Below are 16,407 nucleotides of genomic sequence, written 5' to 3' on the forward strand. Positions count from 1 at the left end.
CCCCTTTTCCACTGGTCAAAACCCCATTAAAACCCACCAGCATCTGGCTTTTGTCTACAAAAGTAATGGATACAATCTGCAGTCACTCCTGGGTCAAATGACTCTGCAGTAGACACACGTTTTACTCGGCTCCAGGTCTGATCAGCGGTGATGGAACGAGACACCCGGACGAATGCACTAATTTGGCAGAAAGTGAGGGGATTCAGTTGCCGTGTACTCGTGACATCGAAATTGACGCTCTGAGGAAAAACAGAAACTCATCTTCTGGCAATGGGAAAGAAGTTTATTGCTTTTTTAGCAGGTTTATTGGCGTGTAAAAATAAAATATTAGAGAACTTCAGTCATGCTTTCAATTGAGCAGCGATGGTGGAAGACGGCCCACCACAGAGTTGAGTGAGCAAATTAAAGCTGCACATTTCTGTTTGTCAGGTGAGAAGAAACTGATTATTTGTGTAGATCCACAGGATTAAATATTAGCTCAGGCAACATACACTGTCTGGTCTGTTGAGGGGAAAAAAAGCTGGAAGAAACAACAGGACTCAGACTTTTAAAAGTACTTTTTGTAAAACTTGGAGTTGATTCAAAAGGTATGTGACTCATGGTGTTGTTAGAAAGACTTGGTGGTGCCCATGAGTCCAATGAGTGACATTTTCAATGTGTGGAAACTTCTATTTGATATCTACAATATGTCAGATGTTTTCAAACAGTTTTTCCGCAATCCTCATTTGATGCTGCTGTGGTTTGCACCTTGTTCCGGTGACAGACAGCTTTAGCATGAGCTGCAGCAGAGAGACTGTTGAGGCAGAATAATCTAGTTTGCCGCTTGTGAACCGATGCTCTGCAGTGTTGTTCTACGGCATCCTGATGGAAGCCGTTGTGCCTCAGCTACTTTCCCATTACAGAGAGCCAGGAATGTGAACCGCTGACCCTCTGGTCACCGGGTCACTTCTGCAACCATTTGGCTACTGTCCTCCACAAATGTTTACATTCTGTTCTCTGCTGCTTCCATGTTTGTCCTGTTGAAGTATCCTGCCACATAGTGAACCTGTAAAACACGTTTCAACTGAGTGAATGTCAGTGGAGTACTTTTCACAGCAGTGACTGTAATAATATCTATAATAACTGACTTATTCTGCCGTAATGTTGAGAAAAATGAAGGGTTTGAGCTTACTGCTTAGTAAGCTGAGTTATCTGCCCTGTAGTGCAGGGTGACTCAACGTCCCAATCTGTTGGCACACACGCACGCACACACACGCACACACACACACACACACACACACACACACACACACACACACACACACACACACACACACACACACACACACACACACACACACACACACACACACACACTTTCCCTCTTAACTACACACATATCCTCTGTAGTGTGAGTGACATATTTATCTTTGGAGGAAAGGAGGAGGGAGAACAGTGCTAGATACACAACCTAAATACAGACAGAAGTCAGGTAGTCGTTGATAAATCTGTTGTGTGTCTGTGTTAGTATTTCAGGCTAGTGGGGGGGGGGGGGGGGGCAGTGAGCCTCATACTGTATATCAGCACAGATGATATAAGTTTGAACCGGGCAGTTTAACACACAGAGCTGAGACAGTTGTTAAGACTGAAACATGGTGCTGCTCACATAGTTGCCACAGTCACTCGTTTTATCAATTTTCTCTGGACCTGACAATCTGTGGAGCTGAATATCTACTGAGACGGAGAGACATTTTCCAACCAGCTCGCCCTCTGATATCTGAGTGTGTGTGTGTGTGTGTGTGTGTGTGTGTGTGTGTGTATTGTTGCAGAGCAGCTCTTTCCCAGACCAGTGATAAGTGTCACCTCAGTGGGGGCTTTGACACCTGGGCTGGTGTAAAGGGGGTGTTGGTGGGGCAGTCTGGAGTTCACACCTCATTGACGGTAGGAGATGATCCTGTAACTAACCTAATACACACACATACACACACACACACAAACACACACTGGATCTGTGGACACAGTGGTGACTTTGCATGTTTCATTTAATTATACATCACATAACTCGTAACCATTTTCCAAACCCATCAGACATTTTCACATCTGCAGCCACTATTTTCCATTCATTGCTGTGAGAAGCTCCATCTGCAGAACAGTTTAACTTTCTTGTGATACACAAACAATAAACTTAGAGTCGACTTTCTTCTTTCTCCTTTCACCTTAGCTGAAATGATTTTTTCATTACACGGCAATGCAGTTATAAAAAGCTTTAGTGGAAGCTCTTACCAAAACTTGAAAAAAGCCAGAATCTGTCCTTAAATGTACCAACAGGAAAAACAAAACGCCCTTCATGCAGCCTCGTGACCCGGTCACGATGATGTAAGGTTTACAAATAAATACGAAACAGGACCAATAGTCCGTGATTGATCACCCATTTTAGAACTGGTGGAAAATATCCTCAAAAACAATCTGGTCGATTGTTTTAAATTGAATTAATGGCTGCCTTGAAGGTTGGAAATCTGTCTGAGACTCATGGTATAGTTTTATAAATGTTCAGCACACACTCTAACTGCACAAGATTCATGTCAAATGGGCTCAAACATGTAAAACCACTGGAATGATGCTTTCACTGTCGTGACAGCCATTACTTTGTCAGACTGGATCCCTGCTGTACAAATGTGACTTTCTCTTAAAAACACGCTCACATTTTTAATAACTACTTTACAAGTCTGTTTTCAGTCAAGTGGTTTAATGTCACATTGCTTCACTATTGTTTGAGACGTCTCTCAATCCAATGTTTGATCTTATACCAACACACACACACACACACACACACACACACACACACACACACACACACATCCTGTTCCTTTTGACAAATACATGCTAAAGAGCCTCTCTGACTCATTTGTACTATTTAAAGCTTCTGTCAGACTTCTTTCTTCCTTCATCTGCTTTGCTCAGCATCTTACTCTTCTGTGGGTGTTGATATAGTGATTTATTCTGCCTCTCTCATTTATCTTTTTAACAAATGCACTTAGTAGCACACATTGCCACGGGCAAACCGCCCCTTTATATTCAATCAAGTCGCACCAAATTTCACACACTCATAAATATCAATCTATAAACATGCCAGATTTTTTTCATTAAGATCCATGAATTATTTGTGGAAAAAGTATTAAAGTGGAAGTCTACCCCCTTAATTTAATCTGCATCAAACGTTAAGTACCTCTGCCAAGCAGGTCATGTGTTCGCTTTTGTGTCATCTAGTTTACCAATAACTTATAATAATAATCTTAACAAAAAGATCAAGCGCATTTAGGATTTTGGAGATTTGGTTTGTTCAGACACAGCCAGAAAAACAGGGTGGTCGTGTGTGTGTGTGTGTGTGTGTGTTTGTCAGTCCCATGCTAAAGGGAAGTGTCTGTGCTTATCAAAGAGCAGGATGAGGTGACATGTACCTGCTGAAGAGCTATCAGCTTTTTTACTGGGCTAATCCACCCCCACCACACAGAGACAATGGGTGTGTGTGTGTGTGTTTATGTGTATATGTTCAGGGAAAATTTACTGCATGATTTTTTTTCCAAATAAAAATCTTTTTAAATGTTTGTGCTTCTAAACCAATGGAATTGTTTCCAGAATATGTCGACATGGTAACTCTGTGACTCACGGTGTTAACAGGACTTGTGTGGTGCCCATGTGTCCAGTTGGAAAAAGATGACCTGGTAACACCTGGAGTTCACTCCTCTCTCTCTCTCGCTCTCTGTCTCTCATTTTTCCTCAGTGATCAAAGTGTTTCCAGGCATTTACAAGCGCGACTGTGATTTAAACAGAGGAAGACGCCTCCTCGGTGTGACACCCTTTAAACATTTTACATGTCTTTTCTTTTAAAATTGTGCATATTCAAATTGGGAAATTTGCTGATATCAACTTATTAAGACATCTTTCTCACATTTTGTGGCTTGCTTTTATAACAACCGTGATTATTTCAAACCATTCTACTGCCACGTGGACGGGAAGGAGACAGCACTTCTTTTAAATACTGAAATTCCTCTGGTATAATTTAGAGAGACATTTAAAACTCAATAAAAGGATCACACATGTGCAGATACACCAAAAGAAAGCCACAGCTGTATCTTTCCTCTGAGCTTGGATTAGATCTCACAAGATTATGATGAATGAGGGAAAGAAACTAGCTACATTTGGGCTGCTGTGTTTTAATGGTCTCCTTCCAGATTCAGAGACACACAGAAGACTATGTGGTACATATTGTATAATGCATTCTATTGCATTGAGGTATTCTACTTTGATTATGTAAATCTACAATATAAAGAGAATTATTTCAAGTTTTTTTATAAATGTGTCGTTCCCGATGGATGATAAAAACACCTGCATCCCTGCAGTCGCTTGCACAGGATGTATACATATACATATAAACTGTAACCATGGGCTGAAATGAACCAGTTGCCAGGAGAGCTAACAGTCAAAAAGCAACAGTTGTTTGTCACATGTTGAGGAAAAAGTGTTTCAGTTGTCGAAAGCAGATCTCTGAAGTCATCGTCCCACCAGAGGATGAGTGTCACTGCATTGAGCTCTGGGATTTCCCTGTTATCCTGACCTTCGACCGCGACCCTCTCTCCCCCAGCCTCCCAAACCTGCCTGCTTGTTAACCTGGCCGTCATGCGCGTGACCCGTCAGCACTTCAGAGGAAGTCCCGGCAGCAAGTCATCTGCGGAGGGTTAAACCGTTACAGAGAGACAGAGAGGGAGAGGACTAGAGGGAGGGAGATATGAATGAGAGGGAGGGAAAGGAAGAAAGAGAGGCACAGTCAAAGTGTCATGATTCATGCATTAACACAGGAATGCCATTGAGAAGTGGATCAGGCACGGTAGTTTCCAGCAGCAGGGGAGACAGAGCGAGCATGCAACTGATGATCTAGTTAAAGAGAGAGAATCCACTGCAAAACCAAATCCATGTGTGCTGCTTTTCCTCTGATCCAAGTGTCCACTAATATTAGCACACTAAGATATGCATGTATAAGTGCAATGTTTAATATTCTTATGATGTGCTTGAGAAATGTAAAATATTTCAGGCAGACATAACTTGTATCTGTGACAAAAATGTGACTGACTTCAAATGTTGAACTCTAAATGCTGATTCAGATTAGGGGACAGCAACAGCACGAGATTAATATCAACAACAACACAGATTATCTGAATGAATCAAACAGACTCGACAAGTTTCTCTTGTGTGGAAAAAGAATTAAGAAACAGATTAAAGAAACAAGCATTGCATTTTGGGAACTATGTTCGTTTGCTTTCATGTAAGATGTAGATGAGGACTGCTGGTACTTCCTCCTCGTCACTTGAGTCAACAGCCTGTTATCTCAATTTATCATAAATAAAACCAGAGGGAAACTCACCTACCACTATAGCGACATAGCTGATAGTAACAATCATCTTGAGTTATCTGATTAGACGTGCACAGCTCTAAGTGTGTCAGCGCACGACTGGCGTTACACATCTTCATGTGTCTCTAGTGACCACTTGTGATTGGATCTCACTTTCCTGCTCCATGCAGATAAACATGAATCGTTTCTGTTTGCAAAGAGCAAATGTGAGTGAATGAATGCTCTGCATGAAGGTTTATGATGAAACAAGTTGTTCCTGATTTGAAAAAAAAATCAATATGTGATGGTCAATGTTATCATAGATGGTAAAATAGTAATAAGAAATCATTTTAAAAAAACATGCGGTCCTTCAATGTGATCCACATTCACACAGCTAAAAGAATTTGACCTCATGCGTCCTAGACCACCAGTGAATTTGGTCTGAGTGATCGGCTTCTAAATGCGTTGGGATTGGATCACTCAGGACAGCTGTTACTGTAACACCAGGTCTGAACAGAGCCTGTGAAATGTGGAGATTTACACTGACTACTTACATGTTAGACTTATTTTTCATTGGATAACATTTTAAATACACTTTGCACATTTTACGCAGTTATGGGTTACTTCACTGGATACAGATTTAGACAAGAATTAAACTAGCTCACTGATCGACAAACGACTTAACAAACCTACCTTGAATATTCAATAAAACCTCATTCCATGTTAAATCAGCACACTTTCATCGGTGAATACAAAGTTTAATTCTGCGCTGTGTATTTCCATTTTAAAGATTCTCAATGATGCTGCGCACCTCACTTACAATAGTCACTTACATATATCATAAGATGAATATGTGTAACAGTGAGAGATAACACGTGAAATGTTTTTTTCATCTTAAGGATGAACACAAAATAGCTGCAGATGTTAGCACTCACTGCACACACACACTTACACTTACAGTTTTACAAAAACAGAGTAAACAGGTGTGTAGGTGTGTGTGTGTGTGTGTGTGTGTGTGTGTGTGTGTGTGTGTGTGTGTGTGTGGGTTTGAATGTTTTAACAGGTGTGTTTGAGACCTGGAGGTTTCGGTCAACCAACATTATATATCGACAGGTACACACAGACAAACATTCAGCCCTTGACCCGGCGGAGAATAAATTATCCAAACATCTGAGCAGAACCAAAGACATGAATATTTATAGTTGTAGGGCAGGAGGATGGATGTCTCTGCACAGAAGACAGGATCGTACAACTGCACTGAATTCCAGTAAACCTCAGACAGATCTGCTGAATTCAGACAGAAGAGAAAGATTAAAGTAGGGAAGGAAAAAGAGAAGGGGGTGCGACTGATCTCAGAAAAGGGCAAACGAAACAAAGAAAGACATCAATAGAAAAACTAAAAAAAACAACAAAAAAAACAGCGAAGTTGGAAAGTGGTCTGGGGCTACATGCGTTTGCAGCTGAACCACTCACGCACAACCAGATGTGCAACACAACTCTAGTTTGCATGTTTACATCCAGAATGTAGAGAGACGTCTTGGTTGACCAGAACTAGTTGACAATACTGTGGTCAGTGATGCTGTTTGCCGAATACTTTCTATGATTGACTTGTTGTTGCACAATTACACCCGTGTGCTCATTGTGCATGTTTTTCTGCATCTGTCAGTGGAGACAATTCTTTACAGCTGCTCATCAGAGACAAGCAACAAAAAGCAGAAGCTTCACAGTCGGACCCATGGGACACAATTATATGTTCACTGTGGAGAGGCTGAGCAGGTACAGTGTGTTTGAAAAGTTCCGTTTTTTATAGATAATGTCTCTTCATTAAAACTCAGATCTCCTTTGAATTGAACTGGCCATTATGTCTAATTGTTATAATAACACTGTGCTCACCAAAGTAATTGACAGGGGAGGACAGGGGCCATCTGTACAATGAAAACTGTTTTGGTTTGTTAGCAGGAATGGCATTGATGGTCCAAGTTGAACCAGGTAGGTGGTCTGTAAACTGTGATTGATACTTTAACTATTTGTCCATGTCCATAGTTAAATTCCTTGTTAAAGTCCTGTTATGGTTAGGATACAAATGACCATCTTGTGACTGTAGTGATGTTGCCAAAACTATGAAAAAAGACCCAAGTGCAATAACAGCAGGAGGATCCGTTAGCTGAGGTAGGTGCAGAGCACATTAACCCTGGAATAAGTGCGCACACTCACACACACTCACTCACACACACACACACACAGAAAAACCTGACTAAAGCTAAAGCACAATTGTTATTAGGACTTTGTGTTGACTTTTATTCCTTGAGGACAGCTGAACCGAAACCTTATCCCTAACCTTAACCATGACCAGTTCATGACTAAATCTAACCTTACCCTAACCACAACTCACATCTACCTCTAACCTCAACCAGGAGCTCAGACAGGATGTGTAGCTTCATTAGGACCAGGCAGGCTTTTCGTCCCCATGAGGCCCACTGGTGCTCAGTGTTTATGCTGGAAAAGGTGAGGTAACAAAAACATCTACACACACACACTAACACACTAACACACTAACACACTCTTAGTTCAATGATCCTGTGTGCATGAAGGTATGTGTAAAATTAAATCATGCATGAAAACAGTTGCGTACTTTTGCACACAAACACACAGAGTAAGCTGACATATTCAATTTAATTTAATTTTTCCAATTTTATTTGTATAGCTCCAAATCATAATATACATTATCTCAAGGCACTTTACATAGAAGGTCAAGACCTTAAAATCATATTAATATAAAGAAACCCAACAGTTCTCACAATGAGCAGCACTTTGGCGCCTGTGGAGGAAAAACTCCCTCATTAACATGGAGAAGCCTCTAGCATCCTTCCAGGCTGATTCAGGCCTCAGCATCCACAAACACAAGGTCACAAACGTTTTAAACAGAAACACACACTGTCATACAGTCTGTGAGCATGGACATGTCATGTGATCATTCAGAATATCTGTGTCTCTGCTGTTGACAACATGACTGTCGACTCAATCTTTGGTATCTTGTCTTGTGGGATGAGCAGAACACAGCATGGCTCTCCTCTGTGACAACCAATCAGCATTAACATTAATAACAACAGAAGTTTGACTTATGGAAAATGTTATCGTATATTAAAGACATGTCTGAGTCACTAGATAGTGGAGACAGTGGTGAGAGACCAACAAAATGGGAAAGATTTTATGTGGTTGACATTAAACCAAGATCATAATTTGGGCTCAAACACAAACTACCACAACATGGAATGAGCTTCAGATGCCAAAGAACCAGGAAGCTGCAGTCAGTCCTCTGCTGTTGTTGTGGAGGGAGACCCCGAAGGTTCTCTACTGCACAGACACTGACTCCTACCTTGGATTCATGTCATTTCTTTGGCTGAGGTTAAAAACGACACTAATTATACTATAATTTAGGAAGCAGCCAAACGATCGACTAAGACTTGGACCAGCTCTTAATTATACTGCTATATGCCCAGATCGTCAGGGGACACATGACACTTTGAGCTTCTCTTTCCTCCTCTTCATCACGTTCATGTCTCATCAATTCATGTTACTGACTTGACTTTTTCCCAGAATCCCTTTGCTTTATCCTTGTGATCATGGATTGTGATCGTGGATCGTGATCGTGGATTGTGATCATGGATTGTGATCGTGGATCGTGATCGTGGATTGTGATCGTGGATTGTGATCGTGGATCCTGATTGTGGATCGTGGATTATGATTAAAATTAGATTGCTTAGATATACAATATGCCTTTACTTACATATACTACTATTACTGGTCATACTGTCATTGCCTTATTGTCTCAACAACTATCAACAACAAACCAGTGAGTCGCACATGTTCTTTATATAGATGAAGATGGAAACTGTAGTATTGTCCGCCAGTCATTCACACAACATTCAAATCTCTCTCCCTTTTTGAGTCATGTTAAGAAAAGAAAAAACGTGTTCAGATGGTTTATGAAATTACGAACCTTTTTTTAGTAAAACTATATATTTACAAATGTTATTATTTTAAAACCTTCATATTGGGCATAGAGCTGAAAGCCACAGAAGCTAAAAAGAGAGAGATGAACACATCCATTGTTTGTTTTTCTGAGGATTAATAGACCATACTAAAAATATAGAATAATCCCAGCTCTATCCTGTGAAATTATATACCAAAAATGACATAAGCCTTTCAAAGTTGTTCAAAATTAGAGTAACAGACTTCCTCTGGCTCGTACAAAAGACATTGGGAACATGTTTGAAACCATGGCACGTACCGCAGAGTTTTTAATAATTGAAAACTGGTATTTTGCCATCATCAAGGGGATTGTCCCAACATCTGAGAATAAGTCATCTGAGAACAGACCACACTGCTCTGCTTAACTCTGTGAGTATTCGGGGGAAGACAGTTTCGAAGCTGTGTTGTTTTTGTGTTCACATTGTGTCTACAGTCTGACAGACGCCACCATGAAAACTTTTGAGTCCCATGTCATGTCTCAGGAAATCAGTGTCACTGATGCCCTGCAGGCAAACAAGCCACAGGGGCCCATCGCTGGTTTCTGCAGATTCTAATGAAAGCACATCCACTGCTTTTTGTTTCTTGAGACTTGAACAAAAAAAGAGTTGTTATCTTCACCAGAGAGCAGAAAATACTAAACACAGATATTGTGTGGTCAGCTGCAGCGACACACTCTGCATTCATTTAGCTCAATACAGTGGAGAGAGACGGGGAGAGTGAAAGGAGATAGCAAACACATCAGAAAACAAACACACACTCATACACGAGTGCACATGCATGCACAATCACACTTTTACAAAAGAAGTGGGGGTCTCACAAGAGGTGTCTCGGGGTGGATGGGCTGACATATGGCCAGCAGACCACTGCACTGGGTGGAGCAGGGTGTGTGTGTGTGTGTACGCATGTGTGTGTGTGTGTGTAAGAGGGTGGGGCTGTTGAATGGTCTGACTGAGGGTGCAGATGAATAGACCAGTGGTTAGAGACAGTTGAAACTCAGTATTCATTTTCACTGTTGCCCTGCTGCCGTTTGAGTCTCTCGCTCTCTCTCTTTCCCTCTCTCTGTGTGTTTGTGTCAGTTATGAATGAAGTATATAGCATACTGTCTATTTAAACGTCCTAAATCATTCTTAAAACAGTCTAAATACCTTAAATGATCATTTTTGATGTGACAAAAGAAAAGGAATGTCCTCGATGACTTTCTGAAACTTATTTTAGAAACTTATTTGAAAGATTTTAATAGGAGCAGGAATTCTCAAAGCAATTTAAGGCATAAAAACCCAGTGATCTTCTTAAGGACTGAATGTTTCAAAGTAAGAAGCACTTACTTGCAACACAAATATCTACTTTATTACTCCACATTGTATAGAATTCAAATTCCAAATACAATCAGAATATATATGAATAAAACAGTTCAAGCTTCAAGTTTCAGGTCCCTGAGTGAATCTTTTTCCTCCGTACATCTCTCCCTTCAAACCTGAAAGAATGTTTACATATTCCCATCATTGTGCATTGATGAAATAGCACAAGGTTTTCTTCTTGGTTTGTGAATGGACTGGCTGGGTTCTGGGTCTCCTGGAGACAATGTCCTCAGTTGGCTACAGTATAAAAACATCAGTGTGAATGGAGACCAAAGGAAAAGTGGGACAACGTAGGAGCAGGTCGTCTTGAAGGGTCAACCTCATTTCATCAACATGTGGGAATTCCTCCACTCTGCCAGTCAATTCCTAAACATAAACACACACACACACACACACACACACACACACACACACACACACACACACACACACAGAGCCAGGGGTTGTTTGACGGGCTATTTGACAGAATGGCCCGTTGCCATGGTTACAGCAGCACTCCATCAGTCCATTCAAGGAACAGATGGCCGATGTGCAACAGGAGGCATATGTTTCAATGAACACACACACACACACACACACAAGGAAACAAATATACACCCACAACACTTTCTGTCTCTCTCGCTCTCTCTCACACGCACACACACACACAAACACAAGGAAAGACACAAATATACACCCACAACACTTTCTGTCTGTCTCTCTCTCTCTCACACACACACACACACACACACGCTCACACACACACACACACACACACACACACACACACACACACACACTCTCACACTCACACTCACACACACACACACACACACACACACATGCATGGATGCGCCCCCGCTCAGAGGGAGGGTATTGAACAACCAGCAGCATATGTTCCACTAGTCAGAGAGCATTCATTCAAGGACAGACAGAGAGGAGAGAGGGGGGAGTGAGGGGGGCGGAGATACGCGAAAGGCAAAAAGAGCGAGAGAGGGAGGGATGGAGGTGAAAAGAGATAAAGGAGGATGAGAGGAGGGAGGAGGGAGATGATTGGGAGTACAGGAGGGAGGAGACAGGGAGCCCCTGCCCACCACTGGAAGCAAACACACATGGCTGCGAGTGCTGATGTTGGCATGATGCTGAAGAGCAACAACAAACGAGACAGAACTCACAGTCAGGAAACCTCACTGCTTCACATTCAGGCATCATTTCTGAATTTAAACCAGTGAAACTATGATAACAAACAGGGAATCAGCATTATCACCTCAAACAAATCTATTGATCAGGTCACAAGTTCATTAAACGTGCAATGAACAGTGGGTGTGGTTATCACAAATCATTTACATGAGCCCACCATGAAACAAACAGACTCTGCCTCCTGTCCACACTCCAGCACTCAGTGTACTGTACTTTTCTCTGTAACTTTCTACTTCATAACTTTGTATTTATATATTATTTTCTATTTTAGCAGATGTAGTTAAGTTATGCTACAGTATAGTTTGGTATGACATGGTATGGTACAAGACAGGATACATCTGATCCCTTTTTAAAAAGCTGTGTCCAATGGAGCCCATCGTCATCCTCACCAAAAAGTAATTTCCCTTACACACTTATATGGTTTCTGTTTAAATTATTTTCTGAAGGCAGAAGACAAAATTATCAATATTTCAGAAAACACTTGTAAAAGAGAATGTGATCTAAATATTAAGTCTTTTTTCTTTCCCTCTGCTTTATTTCTGCACTGAAGACGTCAGGAGACACCAGGGAGTCATTTTCAGGGGTCAGGAATTATTTTCTTCATGGCAGCAAAATGCGTTTTACCAGCCTTCAAAAGCTTCTGTGGGTTATTCTGGACAAACCAAACAGTTTCAGAGCTGACACACTCTTAAAGACTCTTTATAAAGGAACTTGAAAACATGAGCTCGCCAAGCAACAAACAAACCCACAAGGCAGCACTCTGTAAACAACCTTACTTTTTAAAACCTAATTACCAGTTAATTATATATCTATCTAAACAAACGACCAAATAATATATATAAAATTATAAAATATATAATATCTGAAATGCAGTACTTTTAATCATGATCATGTCGGATCAGTTTTGAGTACAGACCTAATGGTGTCTGAAAGTTAAGACTTTATGATCGGCTTCAAACCACAGTAATAAATCTCTCTTCTTGGTGTTTGTTCTGTTTTCTTTCAATTTATTTTTGCTTTCTTCCTTTTTTTAATCACCTCCCCTCTCTCTCTGTCCAATTCCACTAACTACATGCTATTAGGCAGGAGTCTGGAGCGTGCACACACACACACACACACACACACACATTCACACAAAAACACATCACACACACACAGAGCAGTCTGGGAGTTGTTCCCTCTGTATTTAAGCCCCGGCTAAAGAAAGCAGTTTATATTTATATACCGTGCAGTAAATACAGAAGGGTTATATTTGGTCACTATGGCTCTGTGTATTTTTGGTTGCCTGTGTCACTTTGGTTCATGCCTCTGTAAAATTGACTGAAACAACTACAAAATAACAGAGCCAAGAAATGACTCTGACCTTCCTTTGTGTGTGTAAACATACCAACACAGACACACACACACTGGCCACCTTATTTGCTTGTTTATCTCAATGCAACAACACTTGAAAAAGGCCACACTGCATAAATGGTTATCCATAAAGACCTCCATGATTAATGTGTAATATGTTTTAAGCTATGTTCCCGGACTGCATAACAACACTGTATCAGAAGGTACGTGTTAAATTACAACAACAGCATGCAATAATTACCATTATCTTCTATAACAGCTGGTTTGTTGGCAGTTCCTTCATGTGTCAACAAGTGGTGTTGTGGTTGAGCTAAATCGTTGTCTCCTCTCACATTTTCCTCCAAAATGCTATAATTGCATTGCAACAAACAAGGGGGCGTCACCCGTCTCACATCACATTAAGTGGTGCTTTCAGCTAAATGCTAACGTGCTGATGTCACGCAGCTGTAACGTTGACCATCTTTAGTGTGGTGTGTGCATGCCAACTGGTGCTAAACACAAAGTACAGCTGAGGCTGGCGGGATGCAGTCTTGAAAGTTTTCAACACAAGAGGAACACGAATGTCTGAAATGAACTTTGTCCGTTAGCTGTTGTTTCATTAAGTAGTAACAAGCTGAGGTTGACATCATCAGAGCTGAGCTGTCAGAGGAGCCATGATTGGATGTAAATGAAAAGCTGCGTTGTATTCGTTAAAGTGTTGAACGTCTTATGAAGCTGTCTGGTCTGGGTTGAACTTCTGAAGGACTTTTGATTCATCTGTTTGGATCTTTTGTTGGATTCATTGTTTTACTTGTGTTGGGGTTTTGGATTTATATCTTTGTTGGCCCTTTGAGTTCTCTAACTGGCAAATAATGAGAACATTCATCTGATCAGCTTCACACTTGGCATGTGTGTCGTAAACAGCCAAACACACATACATTCAATATTGATACACTTTGACTCAGCAGGCGATCAGCGCTCTGTAGCAGCAGCGGCTGGGGCTCATTAACGTAAGCGAAGTTGTCAATCATAATGTTCACGACAATGGCTGCAGTCATGTTGTCGGTCTTTACTTGCTGCAGGTCAATTACTACAGGTCACTTTTACAGTTTCAGATAGAAAACGGCAGCCAGCATCACCACAAGCCAAACAAGTTTAGAATGGTATGGCACTGGTATAAAAAAGCTGCCATGTGACTAGTAAACACAGGGTTACCGTGTAACACCTCTTCAGAGAGTAGAATCAGAAAATGTTATTCTGCTTCAAAGTGGCTATATGGTTGGGATAAAGTTTACTCGTGGGGTTTTGTGGTTCCCATGGGATCAGTGTAGGTGCTGCCCGCTGTGGCCACTGTCGGCCACCGCAAGGGTTTGAGTCAAATCCAATTTGTGCAGCCGAGTTACACGAATGTGCGCCGGGTTTCATGACTTCGGCTGAAAGAAAGCCTCCGAAAGTTGAGATAAGACGCAGAAACAAAGTATGAGACAAAGTGGAGCACACAGCCTATTGAATGATAGCCACTGGAGAGGAAAGAGACAACCCCAGGGAGGAGGTCTGCAAAGGGTGTTTGACTGTTTGTCTCCCTGCTGCTGGAGGGACCACGCCCAGACCTCCACCATACACACACACACACACGCAGGAAGCTGATCTGTTGGGCAGCCAAGGGTTTCCTGTGGTTGCGGCAGGACTACTGGCTCTAGACTCAAACAGTTGTAAACTCTCCTCTCTTCCCCTTTCAATCACCTCCTCTCTTTTCTCCACTCTCATCCTGTTTTCTGTTGTTTTCTCTATTCTTAGTCATCCACCTCTCCATCGACCACCCGTCTGGCATTTCCTTCGTCTTCCTTGCTCTCCTCCTCTCTGTGTTTACTTCTCCTCTCTCCTTCATTTCCCTCTTCCATTTTCTTCTTTCCCTCGCTTCCTCTTCCACAGAAAACACATCCCTCCTCCTGTTATTGTTATTATCTCGATGGGGCGACTGGACCCAAGTTATGTGTGTGTGTTGTGCGCCCCACCCTTGTCCCCCCACCTCACACACTCACCCACACCCACTCCACTCACCACAGTTACTTAAACACACACACACACTCCGTTTCTTCTGCCGCCTCTGGACTGAAAGGAGCGGCAGGGAGTGAAGGGTTTATTCACTTCCCACTAGAAAAGGTTTAAACATGACTCAGATACTCAAGTTCTTGCCCCTGTGTAACCCACTAAAACTCTGGCACAAAGATGAAATGTTTTCTGTTTTCCAATAAATCAAATGTCCCTTTTTTTCACTTGCTCTACACTTCATCAATGACGTTGCTTCAGAGCAACATCATGTTTGAAAAGGGCTCAGGTCACATTTCCATAAAAGTAATGATGTCTAAACAAGGCCTAAAAATATTTCTTCACTTAAAACACACAGCACAGACAAGAGTATGATTTACTCAGACTGAAAAGTGTGTACACATAAACATATTGCTGTACAATGTCAGGCTAAACTTTCAACTTCCATTTCCTCCTGGTGATGTTACTGTGGTGGTGAATATAAAAAACAACCCAAATCTAATGAAATGGTAATGTTTCATGAAAAGTCTCTACAGCAGAGTGAGAAAGACAGTGATGGATGTTTCATGTCTAAAACAGAATAAAATGAGGGAATGAAAGGAAAAACATCCACCTGATTTTTCTACTTCCACAAGAGATTCCTAAATATTCACTGATATAACTTAACATACTTTTATTCTTATTTATTGAAGTTTATAAATCTAGTGCTCATTTATTCAATTGTCCTTTGATGTCCTGTCAGCAATCATTACTCATTACATAATTTCTAAGCAGCTTTACACAAAAACTATTCTGGACGGATTACAACAATACTCAGTGGAAGGATGTGGAATGGGTCAAAAAACTTTGGTGGGAATATGGATCAGAGGGCAGATGCAGGAATTTTTTCATTACTTTCTTTAACATTAGGAGACAGGTTATTTTTTGACAAATTCACTGTTTGTAACAATTTAAGGATATTGATGGGAAAAAAATGTGGTATATTTAGAGGACTGATATCTGAGAGTGTGCAGCTTGGTGCAACATGATTGAATTAAAGGGGACTGTTGATGGAGGTATGTGCTCTACTGAGTGACTTAAAAATCTGTAAAA

This window comes from Paralichthys olivaceus, chromosome 1, assembly GCF_024713975.1.
Source record: "Paralichthys olivaceus isolate ysfri-2021 chromosome 1, ASM2471397v2, whole genome shotgun sequence".
Lineage (NCBI taxonomy): Eukaryota > Metazoa > Chordata > Actinopteri > Pleuronectiformes > Paralichthyidae > Paralichthys > Paralichthys olivaceus.